Here is a 15774-nt window from a genome sequence, read left to right as displayed (position 1 = left end):
AAATCCACCATTGCTTGGATCGTATTGGACTTACAACTGCTGATGGGACTTCCAGCTGTTGTGGATCTGATGGGGTGACATGTCTGGGGTCCCCTGATCCCACCAATATTATAGTTTAGAACAAAACAACACACCCATCTTGGAAATTCATGCACCCCAAGCATAGTACGGGCTGTGTGTATGTGTGCTTGCGCCTATAAGGATAGCTTCTGTGTGTAGCCATAAATCAACCATGCAAATGGATGCTGTCAAGGCTGGCCCTGTTATGCAGCAGAGGGAAGCCACCTGCTTCAGAAAGCACCAACTGGGATGTGTGCGAAGGCAGGAAGTGGTGTCAGAAGGTGCAGCCCAACCTTTTAACGTATTGGCTCTAACCGAGAGGTTGCCATTTGGGTTCCACTTCAGGCAGTAAAATGTCATGGGGGGCAGCACTGGGTGCTGCTGCCAGGACTGGGCCACAATCAGAGCTCTCTCTGAATATTAATAATGACCTCCACCAACTTTTCAGGGAGATCCAGTGTGTTATAGGGGTTAGACTGTAGGGCAAGGATCTGGGAAACCAAGGCTTAAGTCTGAACTTGGCAATGAAGGTCACTGGTTGACCGTGGGCCAATCGCTGCCCCTAAACCAGGGCTTCCTTCCCCCAGCTGGAACTTAACAGAACTCAGTTCTGGCACATCTTAGGTGGGCTCCATTGCCATTCTAAGAGAATGAGGGAGGTGTTCATGGTGAGTTCCAGCTACACTGGAGGGGCTGAATCAGAGTGGTTTGTGCTTTTTGAAAGGGGCTTTGCATCAGCCAGTGTGCCAGTGTGGAGCCAGTGTGGTGTAGTGGTTAAGAGCGGTAGTCTCGTAATCTGGGGAACCGGGTTCGCGTCTCCGCTCCTCCACATGCAGCTGCTGGGTGACCTTGGGCCAGTCACACTTCTCTGAAGTCTCTCAGCCCCACTCACCTCACAGAGTTTTTGTTGTGGGGGAGGAAGGGAAAGGAGAATGTTAGCCGCTTTGAGACTCCCTAAAGGGAGTGAAAGGCAGGATATCAAATCCAAACTCTTCTCTTCTTCTTCTTCAGGGGTGCCAACTTTAATGAAATGGGGGGGGGGGCACGTAAGCCCTGCCTTGCATCACAATATGCAGCACAAGCACACCATTTGAATGGAATGCCCATCAACTTTTTTTGGGGGGACGGTCTCCTCAAATATTTTATTGGGGTGTGTGAAAGGACCTCAGCCCCTTGGAGTTGGCTCCTATGCTCTGTAACAGTAGGCTCAGGACCACAGTCTTCTTTTCTCCACTGTAATGTACACATATAGACATTATGATACGTCTGCATTCCAAACCAATTCAGGAACGTGAAACCTGGAACCCAAAGAGTTTGTTTGTAAGTGGTAACAGGAAGCTCCAAACCTCCAGATTTATTTATTTTTAAAGATACATTCTGGATTTGAGAATAAAAATCTGAGTGGAGATTTTGGAATTTCTGAAACAAAAAGAAGAGATCCATAAACAATGAAAAGGGCATGTTTCTAAACATATTTTCATTAAAATTTAAGGATGGGGGGGGTCCACACCATGGAGACACATCATATTTCAACTCCTAATTTATGAAACGGCCAACAGCCCTCAAGAAGATTGACACAATGTCTTTATTTCAAAATCTTTCTCTCTAAGAAGGAAGAATATATTGGCTCATTGGTTCATTTTACTCGCATCCTGTCTAAAACATTTTTGGTTTCAAGTTTCTTATGCCCACCTGGGAGAAACACCCTAAGAGTGCAGCCTTAACTTTAAATAGAAACTGTTTGCCCCCAAGAATAGCCTCCTAAATTCAATTAAACATACGAATCTTCATCAGGCCATCAGGACGGCATTATCCTTCCTTCCTATTTTCTCATTCTGCAATCTATCACCTACATTAATTAGAACCAGGGAAAGAACATCTTCAGTGGATTAACCCTAACTAACTTGTGCGCATTCAACATGTGCTCTTTTGATTAACTTGAGCCCTGGGCTGCCGTCTGAGCGGTACCATCTTGTAATTGTCCATGTTTTATTAATTTCAGATGAACAGAGAGGCGGGATAGCTTCAATTCTCCAATTAATAGGCCTGTGCCATCCAATGTGTTCTAGTTTAATTTTTCATCCTCCCTTCCATGTGCTTGAAGTGGATTTTCCCCCCTTTAACTGAAGTAAGCAAACTTTATTCAAAAGCTTGCAAACTATTTACAGGAGGCTGGTTCTCTGTGCTTCCACACAACAGCCATGATCCAGAGGTCCTTGTAAAATCTGTATGCATCGCACAGGCTTTGTTGTTCTTCCAGTACCAGCAGACATCTAGCTCCTTTGGCAGAACAATAATCACTTCATGCCCACAAAAGAACTGTGAGTGGATGGTGGGTGGAATCTGCAAACTGGAGAAACTAATTTTCAGCCTGTTTATGGGATTGAAACAGCTTTGGTTGCTCTGATGGATGACTTACACCAGGGAATGGAAAGAAGAAGTACAGCCCTATTGGTTCGATGGGACTTCTCAGCAGCTTTTGATACCATCGCCCATGGTTTCCTTCTGAGCTATCTGGTTTAGGACTGAAGGGCATGGTGTAAAAGGTCATAGTGGTCTTCCTGGAGGAAAAGTCCCACAAAGTAGTATGCTCCACAGCCATTTACTTTTGGGGTTCCTCAGTGCTATCTTGTCTCCTGTTCCAACATGAAACCACTGAGAAAAATCATCTGGATGCTTGCCTGAATCTGCAGCAATCTTCTCCTGCCTTAAAATCAGCCCCCAAGACCCCACTCACAAGCCCACTATCTGAAGTATTAGGTTGACGGGCACTACAGATGACGCCTTTTTAGTGATTGCCCCATACATATAGTGCTTCCTTCCTAGTATGGTGGCCACTTAGTAAAGGTAAAGGGAACCCTGACCATTAGGTCCAGTCGTGGTCGACTCTGGGGTTGCAGCGCTCATCTCGCTTTATTGGCTGAGGGAGCCGGCGTACAGCTTCCGGGTCATGTGGCCAGCATGACTAAGCCGCTTCTGGCAAACCAGAGCAGCGCACGGAAACGCCGTTTACCTTCCCGCCGGAGCGGTACCTATTTATCTACTTGCACTTTGACGTGCTTTCGAACTGCTAGGTTGGCAGGAGCAGGGACTGAGCAATGGGAACTCACCCCGTCGTGGGGACTTGAACCACTGACCTTCTGGTTGGCAAGTCCTAGGCTCTGTGGTTTAACCCACAGCGCCACCCACGTCCCATGGCGGCCACTTATAGATCACCAAATATGATGAAATGCATCATCCAAAAAAAGAGGGGGAACGGGGAAATTTATATGTACTAAATTTACATGTACCAGTTACCATAATTTAAGTAGAAATGCAGTATATCTCACCATAGTGAGGAAGACTGTGGTTGTTCGGTCTGCTGTCCAGATGTTTTCTGTTGATGAGCAACTTCAAGGCCCCTGTTACTGCTTATGGTTCTTCATCTTTAAGCTGCACGTGGTCCAGCTGGTGGCTTGCTTCTTTCAGAAGCTGGAATGTTATCTATCTCCGGTAGGGTTTACTTGGAAACAAGTGCCAGTGTGTTCAGTGTGAGTTGCTCTTGTGCCCAGGCACAGTTTGTAGATTTCCCACAGGTATTTGGTTGGGCACTGTGATAAAAGGAAGCTGGACTAAACGGGCTGTTGGCCTAATTCAACAGTTCAATTCTATTTTTGTCTACCCTAGGGTAGCCATATTTCAAAAAGTGAGAATCTGGACAAAAATGTTTTTGAGCTCTTCTTCATGAAATCTACACTTTCTTTTTTAAAAAAATAATATTTTTTTAAGTTTTCAACAAAAACAAAAGCAAAAAACAACAATAACAAATGCAATAACAACCACAAACAAAGAAAATTATACATAAAAACGATATCAAATCCATAAAATGGGATTCTTTGAATCCCATAGACTCTCTCCCCCTCCCCCATTTCTGGTTCCTAAAATTATTTTCAACTGCATATCATTTCTACTCCATTTTTTTTCCTAACCTCATATTTCCTATACTATTTCTAAAATTACAAGTGTTCCTAAAATCCTGTCAATGTATTTATCTGTTTACAATATTTTTGCAAATACATAATAAACATTTCCCATTCTTTCTTAAAATTTCTTGACATCTTGATATGAAATCTACACTTCCAACTTTTCTTTTATTTATTTATTTAATCGTTTTTCAATACAGACATCAACCGCAAAAAAACACATACAACAAAAACCACAATAACACTAATAATACAATTTAACAATTCAGATTTGAGTACTGATATACCTATAACTACACCCTTTTAACAATATTTCCCCACCTCTCCTCCCCCTACTTCCCACCACTTTCCGCCTTATCGCTTAAGTATTCCTTTCAGATTTCTTCATATTTATCCATTCTTAATTTGCGTCGATATGCAATTCGTTCATATGTAACTAATCTGTCCATATTGTCAATCCATGTGCTCAATGGGATCTTTTTTGCGGCTCTTCTACCGGTAATTCATCAAAACAAGTTTTTTTGCTTCTAATATGGCACGGTACATCCATTTTTTTGACCTCTTGTAATCTCCCATGTTTACGGTATATAATTTAGAATTAGATTCAAATCCCCTAAATAACAGTTTCTTTTTATTACTCTTGCTATATATATCCTTACCTCACACCAAAATGATCTTATCATCGGGCAGTGAATCATCATATGTACTAAGTTTGCATTTTTAGTTCCACATCTCCAGCAGTTGTCCAACTCTTCTTCATGAAATCTACGCTTTCTGCCCAGACACTGTTTATGAGGGCTGAATACCGGCTATGTCCGGGAAATTCCGGATGTATGGCAACCCTAGTCTACCCAGAAGTAAGTTCCAATGAGTTCAGTAGGGCTTACTCCCAAATAAACGTGCATTGTGCTTGCATACTGTAGGAGTAATGAAATACCTGTTTAAAAATTGAGATTTATTTACCTAATAGATTATCCAACCTGCATTTGTCAAATGCACAAGAAACACCTGAGACAGCCTTGTTCCCTTGGCCAGATAATATTAAACCACCGTGATCTAAGTAGTTCAGGTAATTTGACTGAATATGATCCCCACTCCCCCCTAATGCCTTTAATGATCCCGTTTAAAATATTTCTAGCCCGCCTTTCCCACTGCTCAAGGCAGTGCACCGAATAATTTAAAAATAATTGCATATATGCTCAACAACAACAAAAAACAAACACAATTTAACACCTGAGTCTTGCAGGCTGGAAGATACAGCAATAGAAACTCGTCTCGTGACCATAAGGAGAAGATAAAAGTCACCTCACCAAGAGAGACTCTGTACAAATGTGAACCTGTCTATCATTTGGGATTTATAAACTGATGAAACATCATATGTTTACACCACTGATCTCTGATTCTAAGGACCCTCTTTCCACATGTATGATAATATAATAATTGTGAGTTCGAGCCTGTATTGCAGGGGGTTGGAATAGATGGCCCTTGCGGTCCCTTCCAACTCTACAATTCTGCATGAAATCTTTCCCATTCAGTTTCGTTTATGGGATTTCTTTGTTCTTTGTTCTATTCTGTGGAATAATAATAATGATAATGATAATAATAATAACAATAATAATAATTTTATACCCCGCCCATCTGACTGGGTTTCCCCAGCCACTCTGGGCAGCTTCCAGCAAAATATTAAAATACAATAATTCATCAAATATTAAAAGCTTCCCTAAACAGGGCTGCCTTCAGATGTCTTCTAAAAGTCAGGTAGTTGTTTATTTCTTTGACATCTGATGGGAGGGTGTTCCACAGGGCGGGTGCCACTACCGAGAAGGCCCTCTGCCTGGTTCCCTGTAACCTCACTTCTCGCAGTGAGAGAACCACCAGAAGGCCCTCGTGGCTGGACCTCCCTGGGCTGAACTATGGGGGTGGAGTCGTGTTGGTGCTGACCTTTAAAGCCCTAAACGGCCTCGGTCCTGTATACCTGAAGGAGTGTTTCCACCCCCATCGTTCAGCCCGGACACTGAGATCCAGCGCCGAGGGCCTTCTGGCGGTTCCCTCATTGCGAGAAGTAAGGTTACAGGGAACCAGGCAGAGGGCCTTCTCGGTAGTGGCGCCTGCCCTGTGGAACGCCCTCCCAGCAGATGTCAAAGCAATAAACAACTATTTTACTTTTAAAAGACAACTGAAGGCAGCCCTCTTTAGGGAAGTTTTTAATGTCTGATGCTGTACTGTTTTTAATATTCAGTTGGAAGCCACCCAGAGTGGCTGGGGAAACCCAGCCAGATGGGCGGGGTATAAATTATTATTATTATTATTATTATTATTATTAATTATTTAGGTATACTGGGCTGAGAACGTTTAGGGCTTTAAAGGTCAACACCAACACTTTGGAATGTGCCCTGGGAGCCAATGTAGGTCTTTCAGGACCGGTGTTATGTGGTCTCGGAGTATTTATCTGAACACTGTTAAACTTTCATCTTTTAAAATATGAACCTGTCTGTCAGATGAGGTCACCAATTGAAGCTTTCCTTTAGACGTTCCCTTCTTCAAATGTTAAATAAGTCACCTTTCATGTTACTTCATCCCAGTCTTGCTCTCTCCCTTCAGGCGTGTTCACTTGGTTGGCAAGTGATTTGTTTATAATCATTCTTATATTTTAGATGTTAGGCTATGTCTGTTCTATTAGCCCAACATTTCCAAAGCCAATTAATGTGGTTTTAGCTGCTCTCTGTTTTCCTTCTGCTTTCCTGTTTTTAGATTGTTTGATCTGGCCTGCTTTTATAGGCATTTAAAAAATAAATAAATCTCATTCCCTTTAACAGTGAACTTTGGTGGTGAGTGACAACAGGACTGGAGCCATAAAGAAGGCGCTGGGAGCTAGGGGTATGCTTGCGGAAACCCTGAAGTTTTCAGAACGGCAAAAACAATTGTTCAAAATAAACAAACAGGACCAACAAAAAAAAGAATACCCTCTCCATTAAGAATAGTTCCATGAGGATTGAGCATGTACAGTAGCCACAGAACATGGACTTGCCAGTGGGGAAAAAGCACGTGAAAACTGTGGTGCTGATGATGGAGCATTTGGCTTTGAAGAAACGCCTGGCTGGAGCTTTGTCCAGGAGAATCCCCGTTAAGAGATAACGCATACCGCAACATTTTGTTGCAGGCTCCCTTTAACACAGCTCAAATTGAGTTTGTAAGCTAGCTTGGGGACAAAATTGGTAGAAACAAGGGAGATACACACACACACACCCACACACCCACACACACACACACACACACACACTTGTCCAGTAGCACCTTAGAGACCAACTAAGCTTGTTCTTGGTATAAGCTTTTGTGTGCTTGCACACTTCAGATACCTTCATGCACGTCTTTAAGCACAAAAAAGCTTATACCAAGAAAAAACTTAGTTGGTCTACTGGACATTTTTTTATTTTTATATATATATTTCAACTGTGTCAGACCAACATGGCTACCTACCTGAATCTAAACACATTTCTTAGATCAAGAATTAACCCGTGTCAGAGATCTTTGAATTCCAGCACTGGGAAGAAATTGTTGAAACCTTAGTTTTCTTTTGCTGACAATTTTGAAATACCGCAAATCCAAAAGCAATGTCAAAGTACATGGAATGTTCTTTGCCAGTTGTCAAAATGTGCAATTGCATGGACCCAGGAAAAAGGGAGAGTAAACACGACAGAGTTTAAGTGTGTTTCAGAACTGAAGGCTCAAAGTCACACTTGCATTTATTACTTGGTGGCTGTAGCGTCAGCTGCAAATGCACCATCGCAGGTCAAAAACCACAGAAAGAACTTTCTATCGCATTGCACACTCTTGCATCTGAATGTTTTTTCCCCTCGTTGTTTTTGGCAAAATGCCTTAAAAAAAAAATCCCAGATCAAACTATTCATCAACTTTTTCTAAAACTTGCTTTGCCTTACACGTATTATATAGTACCATTGCTTGGAAACCCCTTGCCAAAAACAGGCCATAAATACATTTCAATTTCAATTTCGAATTAAACAAGAACAATGCGATTTTTCACAACACCGAGCAAAATGCCAGTTAACTTAGCATCTGCATTTTCTCAATGTAACTTATTTATTTAGCGTGGCCATTTGTCAGAGGATCTCCCCCACCCCCATGACAACTTCCTAGCCTCAGATACCTTTGGAATAGCATGCTTAGGCTCTAGGAATGTCTTCATTTTCAGCCGGGCACCCACATCTGTACTTGTTTAATGCTCTGCTGGTGGTCTCTGTTCAATGGTATGCCAACCGCTATGTTCATCTTAAACAATATTTACACTGATTGGGGACACCAAAGTGCAAGAAGCTCTTTAGAAACGAACATGAGAGCTTGATTTCACTATAAACCAAATCCAAATTCACAATAAAGCATTTATATTTGGAAACAAAGGCTCCCCAGTAGTGATGATTCGGGGGGGGGGTGGATCGTGGAGCATGACGACAATAACAAACTACAATACATATATTTAGTTCAATGCCTAATGTTGCATCAAGAGAGCTGTGGAATTATTTATTTCAATCGGTGGCTTAAAAATAAATAAATATCCCACTTTTTAAAATGCACATTAAAAACACGTGACTTCTCCTCAGGATTTCCTGAGGGGAACCGTAGTTTGTACTATTCCGGCCCTGTGGTGGAAAAACTACAGTTCCCATTATCTTTTGGGGCACCCAGCTGCTTTAAATGTGCATTGCGTTACACTTTGCACAAGTGGAATACCTGAAAGTGTAATGGCACTTTCTCTGCCCCCTCTTGCACCCCAAAATCTGCTCCACAGTACTGGGGGACCCCCCCCTTTCTGAGCATATATCATGGGTGAGGGCATGAGGGGGAGGAAAGGGAGGGGAACGATGTCTGTTGTGTGGATGGACGTTCTCATGTTCATGGAGTTACCTAGCGCGATTTAGCCTTCAGTCATTACTTTAGCAAAACTAGGGAGTATTTTTAAGTGGTACCCCAAAAGCCAAAATGGATTGTATTACCTAGGGTTATCATTGCTTTTGGGGATAGTCATAAAGCACCCCCATCAGGCAGTTGAAGATCATTTTCGTTCACTTCAAAGATCCTGCTCTTGGATGGCTAAATCTGTGTCGTGTCGTATAATGGTTAGACTGCCAGACTAGAACCTGGGAAACCAGGGTTCAAATCCCCACTCAGCCATGAAGCTCACTGTGGTGACCTTGAGTCAGTCACCACCTCTCAGCCTAACCTAGTTTTTTTTTTAATTAAAAATTTATGTTTAAAATTGGGGGCAGTCTTATGCACGGAGAGTACATATGTGGGATGTGGGTCTGGTTGCTGCTGCAAGTTGGAGATTTTCAGCAGCTATCGTGCATGTTAAGGGACGCGGGTGGCGCTGTGGGTTAAACCACAGAGCCTAGGACTTGCCAGTCAGAAGGTAGGCGGTTTGAATCCCTACGACAGGGTGAGCTCCCGTTGCTCGGTCCCTGCTCCTGCCAACCTAGCAGTTTGAAAGCACACCAAAGTGCAAGTAGATAAATAGGTACCGCTCCGGCAGGAAGGTAAACGGCGTTTCTGTGCGCTGCTCTGGTTCACCAGAAGCGGCTTAGTCATGCTGGCCACATGACCTGGAAGCTGTACGCCAGCTCCCTCGGGCAATAAAGCGAGATGAGCGCCGCAACCCCAGAGTCGGCCACGACTGGACCTAATGGTCAGGGGTCCCTTTACTTTTATTGTGCGTGTTATTGGTGGCTATGGCAAGGGCTGGTGTTGATTGGCTGCCGTTGAGGAAAGTGGGCGGGTGATTGGCAGCTTTTGCAATGCGTGTGATTTTGGCCAATCCCCCCTCAATAAGTCTGAGCCACCCCACCCCAGAAAGCTCAACAACTATGAGCAATCCTCCCCCCAAAAGCTCAGCAACTCTGGGCAACCCCCCCCCCCATTTTCTTAATTTGGAGTCCCCCAAAATACATGGGGGCGTGTTATACACGGAAAAATATGGCAAATGTATTCTGGGCTTTTTTTTACAGTCGCATCTCAGTTCCGGCACCTCTCAGGTGGGCACCATTGCCATTATAAGAGACCAGGGTTTAAGGTGAGTTGTGGCACCTCTTTTTCTAGAAAAAGAGCCCTGAGTAGTAATAGGGGTGAGTGGCAGCAGGGGAACAGAGACAGGACAGGGGATGGCACAAAAGACAACACTGAGAAGGGTCTTTCTCATAGAGAACTCTCTTTTCCCATAGAAATCGCCCTTTCTGGGCCAAGGCGAAGATGCATATTCAAGGCACAAGGCGAATTAGCGTAGACCTGAGTAATCCATCTGTGAAACGTGAGATTTTACTGCAGCTTCTCCCTCACAGACCCCCCCCCCCAATATCCCAGACATTTAACAGGGGTGTTTTATGAACTCTTACCAGTTTATTTTTTAATATTAGGAGATGGAAAAAAAGTCCCTTTCTGTTTCTCCATTTTCTTTACCTAGTGAATCATGGGTCCCTTGTTAGTTGGAGAGGAAAGTTGTTTTAGTAATTCAGGAACAGGAGCTGGTGCTGAATCAGCACGAAGACTGAAAACGACAAGTTTAATACTGGAAAACATGCTAGAAATAATAATGGAGAGGAGGCGGGGGTGGGGTGGGACCCAGAATCAAGGTTTCGTTTGTGGCTTCTTCACCCACTTCACTTAGCCAAAAATTGAGTAATTCGTTTAACAAGTCTCACATAACTTAACATGAGAAACACATCCTCTTTTTACCAGAATGGATCAACCTGATGTATGTAATACAGAAGAACCACAAGAATGAGAAACAATTTAAAATGTTCAGAAGTTCTGTTTGTAGCCCTGCTAGACTCCCTAGAGTCAAGACTCCCTAGTGCGTCATATAGCCTGGTTCAAGGTGGGTCACAACAGGAGCACTGCCATCATGCAAATATGTGGCAAAATATTAATAAATGGATCTCCAGGTGCATATTTGGGTGAAAAGTGAGCCCAGGGTCTGAAAAGGTTGAAGATGCCTGAACTAGACCATCGCCCCACCCAAGGAATCTGTTTTGGGCAGGTGTGCTGTGAACCCCATGGATGTGGTACAGATAATGTGGACCATTCTCTGGATGCACACCTGAAGGGGATAGCTCTGGAACTGGCAACCATAGAGCAGCCCCAGGAACAAATTGTTTGAATGCATGGAGCATCCCCTTCGATTGACGTGAATGAGGAAGCCTACGCAGGTAGGGAGTTTTGCTCATATACTTGAGTTTCCAGAGTTTTCGAGAGATAATTGAATAAGTTGAGTACTAAACTAGCGTACAGCAAGAATCAGTGGCATTGTTTTTCGTGTTCTGAGGGTGAACTGGTTTGAAATCATCGCTCAGCCATGAACATGTGTTGATTTGGGCATCAATTCGACGTGTGTAAAATGCTTGCCTTCCTCACAGGGTTATTGTGAATGTACGCCTCCCTCCTGTTAAGCCACAGACGTGATGGTGATGGGAGGTCAAATTCTGCTTCCAACATTGTGTAATTTTACTGCCAGGGGCTATTCAAGATCTTGGCCAGTCATACGACACTTTAGCTAAAGATGCAGAACACTTGCTCTGCTAACTGAGCTGAGGAGTAATTGTTCCTTTCATTGTTTGGATAATTTATTATTGCTATTATTGTTGTTGTTGTTAATTAATTAATTAAACATGTATGTTGTTGTTGTTTAGTCGTTTAGTCATGTCCGACTCTTCGTGACTCCACGGACCAGAGCATGCCAGGCACTCCTGTCTTCCACTGCCTCCCGCAGTTTGGTCAAACTCATGCTGGTAGCTTCGAGAACACTGTCCAACCATCTCGTCCTCTGTCGTCCCCTTCTCCTTGTGCCCTCCATCTTTCCCAACATCAGGGTCTTTTCCAGGGAGTCTTCTCTTCTCATGAGTATTAAACATGTATACCGCCCTCAATTGTAGATCTCAGGGTGGCTCACAACATAAAAATCCAAGATAAAAAGCACAAAATACATGATAAAAACAAGAACAACAAGAAGCCAATAATACAGCTGATTTGCTTGATCATGGTGCATGCTCTAGTTATCTCCCGCTTGGACTACTGCAACACGCTCTACGTGGGGCTACCTTTGAAGGTGACCCGGAAACTACAACCAATCCAGAATGCGGCAGCCAGACTGGTGACTGGGAGTGGCTGCCAAGACCACATCTTGAAAGACCTACATTGGCTCTCAGTACGTTTCCGAGCACAATTCAAAGTGTTGGTGTTGACCTTTAAAGTCCTAAATGGCCTTGGCCCACTATACCTGAAGGAGCGTCTTCACCTCCATCATTCAGCCTGGACACTGAGGTCCAGCACCAAGGGCCTTCTGGTGGTTCCCTCACTGCAAGAATGAGGTTACAGGGAACCAGGCAGAGGGCCTTCTTGGTAGTGGAGCCCGCCCTGTGGAACACCCTCCCACCAGATGTCACAGAGATAAACAACTACCTGACGTTTAGAAGACATTTGAAGACAGCCCTGTTTAGGGAAGTTTTTAATGACTGATGTTTTAATGTATTTTTAATCTCTGTTGGAAGCCGCCCAGAGTGGCTGGGGAAACCCAGCCAGATGGGCGGGGTACAAATAAATTATTATTATTATTATTATTATTATTATTATTATTATTATCATCATTATCATCATCATCATCATCATCATCCTCATCCTCAACATCAACATCATCATCAATAGAAAAACAATTTATATTGCCTGAATAGAAGGAGAGAGCCCAGTGAAGCAAATGCTTGAAACAGAACTACATAAGGGAAATTGTCCTTCTGTTTCTGATGTTCAGGCTGTGCCATTGCATTTATAGTCAAAATGGGAGCACCCAAGCATAAGCTGGTTGATTGGTTGGGATCCGTCTGTCTTGGGAGAACGTTGAGGAATGTGCCTTTGGGGATGGAGTCAAATGATGGAAGGTTACAGTGCCTGCTGTGGCTGTAGAGACCAATACAGGAGAGACATGTTTTGTTACAGCTGGGGCAGATGAGGGTGTCTGGTTGTGCTGCTGCAGATGCACCATGGCGTTTCTTCTCTCTGCTCTCCTCCCAGCAGTCATTCTTCCTCTGGTCACTGCTATGGATACACGACTTGACCGCCTGTCTCCAAGCACTGTGGTCATCCTCAAGGGATTCCCACATGGTGGGGTTGATGTTGCAGGCATGTTTATAATGCAGAGTTGATCTGCCAATTGGCCTAGTGCCTGAAGCTAGCTCACAGCAGAGCAGGTCCTTAGGGATGCTGCCATCTTCCATTCTGTGGATATAACCAAGCCAGTGTAGACATCGCTGAGAAAGGACAGCAAACATGCTGGGAATGTGGTCTTGGGAGAGCACATCTTTGTTTGAGATGCTGTCCTAACACAGCGCATGTGGAATAATAATAATAATAATAATAATAATAATAATAATAATAATAATTTATTTATACCCCGCCCATCTGGCTGGGTTTCCCTAGCCACTTTGGGCGGCTTCCAACAGAACACTAAAATACAATAACCTATTAAACATTAAAAGCTTCCCTGAACAGGGCTGCCTTCAGATGTCTTCTAAAAGTTTGGTAGTTATTTTTCTCTTTGACATCTGGAGGGAGGGTGTTCCACAGGGCGGGTGCCACTACCGAGAAGGCTCTCTGCCTGGTTCCCTATAACTTGGCTTCTCGCAGTGAGGGAACCGCCAGAAGGCCCTCAGCGCTGGACCTCAGTGTCCGGGCAGAACGATGGAGGTGGAGACGCTCCTTCAGATATACTGGAGCCAGTGGTGTAGCGTGGGGGGTGCAGGGGGGGCTGGCCGCACCAGGCGCAACATCTGGGGGTTAGGGTTAGGGGGCGCAAATCCACGGGTTGGGGGCGCAAATCCACAGGTTAGGGGGTGCAAATTACTTGCCTTGCCCCGGGTGCTGACAACCCACGCTACGCCACTGACTGGAGCGAGGCATTGAGGCATCACTCCTGGGAGATATGAGCAGGACTGAGGGATGCTTGAAGTTTACAGAAGTACAAAATATAGAGAAAAGCAAAAAACGTGAGTGAGTTTTGAGCATGCTCAGCGCCCATGGTGACTGATTATTTTGGAGAGATACTGAAAACTGTAGACAGGGAATAAAATGGAGTGGATGGAATCCTAACCAGAAACACTCCCCATTACAGTATCTTGTTGCAGGTCCTGCTTTCATTTCAAATTTCTGGATTCTGCAGAGGACCTGATGCACGGTTTCAGATAACTTTAAAGCAGCAATTTTTTGCGGGGGGGGGGGGGGAGGTAATCTTTCAATTAAATCACCAAGTCATTCGTCAGTCATGTTTAGATTGATGCTTATTCTAAGCCAAGTCATCATGTGATGAAAATGTGTTTTAAGTCACCGAGAGGGTTGTAACACAGGGGGAGAGCCTAGCATTCAAATGCAGTTCTTGTTAAGCTTTGGAATGCCCAAAATAAACACCTGGAGTTTGATATTCTTAGAAGACTTGTTAGCAGCACGTACAGTTCTTAAAAAATAACAAATACTAAGTGTAAAAAAAACAACACCAGAAAACTATAACCAAGTTCCCCCCTGCCACCCCTTTGCTACGATATGAATATCTAGTGAAAAATAAGAATGGTTGTGAAACAGATTTTCAAGATATTGTAAAGTTCTGTTACTTTCTGTGGAGCCCAAGAGAGGACTCAACTATTTCAGTAACCTGTACTAACCCCTTTCTGCTTGCGGTTTTTGTTTCCTGTTGGATCTCTCATATTTTTTCTTTCTTTCTTTCCACCAGTATTTGGGTATTACTGTTTTCCTAATAAAGGAAGCAGAAGACTTGAATTACAGAGTGTACGGTATTTTAACCGAAAAAGAGGAAGGGAAGCGTGTAAAAAAGAAATGGAAAGAGAAGGAAATTATTGTATACTTTCAAACGAAAGGAAGAAAAAAGTGACAAATGTTACCGGGTAGAAAAATTGGCAAAAAGCATCTAAAACTCAGCTTTTCTGTGGAAGAAATCATTCCACTAATTGACTTAAGTTTCACCTTAATCACAGCCAATGTGTGTGCTCAGGCATGAAGAACCATGGATTGGAGTTAGCAGTGAAATATTACAAGTAATACAACAGAGCAAGGGAAATGAACTCCCTTCAAAATGTCTAGTCTTTTTGGAGGATCTTATTTTGTGACATATGGGTTATGTTAGCACTTCATGCTTCTGGCTCAAATACGAACTTGAAAATCAATGTCCCAGAAATTTTCTCTTCTAACACCTTACTTCCCTCCCCCCCTTTTTTTCTTTTTAAGGCACACAGAGAAATGTAGTCCATTTCTTGCTTTTTCACCCCCTGCTTGCCATAATTGTATTGCGATGATGGCAATTCTCTGGGCAAGGTAAGATTAGCCACCACAAACTTGCTTGTAGATTCCAATATTATTCAGTGGGGTCTGTGTGCAGTTGCTGTTTCAGGTTTACAGGGAGCTTGGCCTGACCGGGGGTGTTCTGTTCTTTGCACTGTCAGGCAAACTTCTGTGTATACTGTGGAGATAAAAGGACCCCTGGACAGTTAAATCCAGTCAAAGGCAACTATGGGGCTGCGGCACTCATCTTGCTTTCAGGCCGAGAGAGCCGGCATTTGTCCACAGACAGCTTTCTGGGTCATGTGGTCAGCATGACTTAACCGCTTCTGGCACAACGGAACACTGTGACGGAAACCAGAGCACACGGAAATGCCATTTACCTTCCCGCCACAGCGGTACCTATTTATCT

At 43.6% G+C, this 15774-nt stretch overlaps 1 long non-coding RNA gene across 1 annotated transcript in view; it reads right to left on the bottom strand.

Annotated features, from left to right (window-relative positions):
• Nucleotides 1–14731: 14731 nt before the first annotated feature.
• Nucleotides 14732–15774, bottom strand: part of LOC310674221 — an 82255-nt gene continuing 81212 nt past the window's right edge. Inside the window, exon 4 of the long non-coding RNA XR_014509442.1 lies at nucleotides 14732–14820. This is a non-coding gene — a long non-coding RNA (uncharacterized lncRNA). The remainder of the gene's footprint in view (nucleotides 14821–15774) is intronic.

The sequence above is a fragment of the Podarcis tiliguerta genome, assembly GCF_965153285.1.
Source record: "Podarcis tiliguerta genome assembly, chromosome: 3".
Taxonomy (NCBI): Eukaryota; Metazoa; Chordata; class Lepidosauria; order Squamata; family Lacertidae; genus Podarcis; species Podarcis tiliguerta.
Note: the sequence above shows the minus strand (reverse complement) of the source record. Positions and strands in the feature narration are given on the sequence as shown.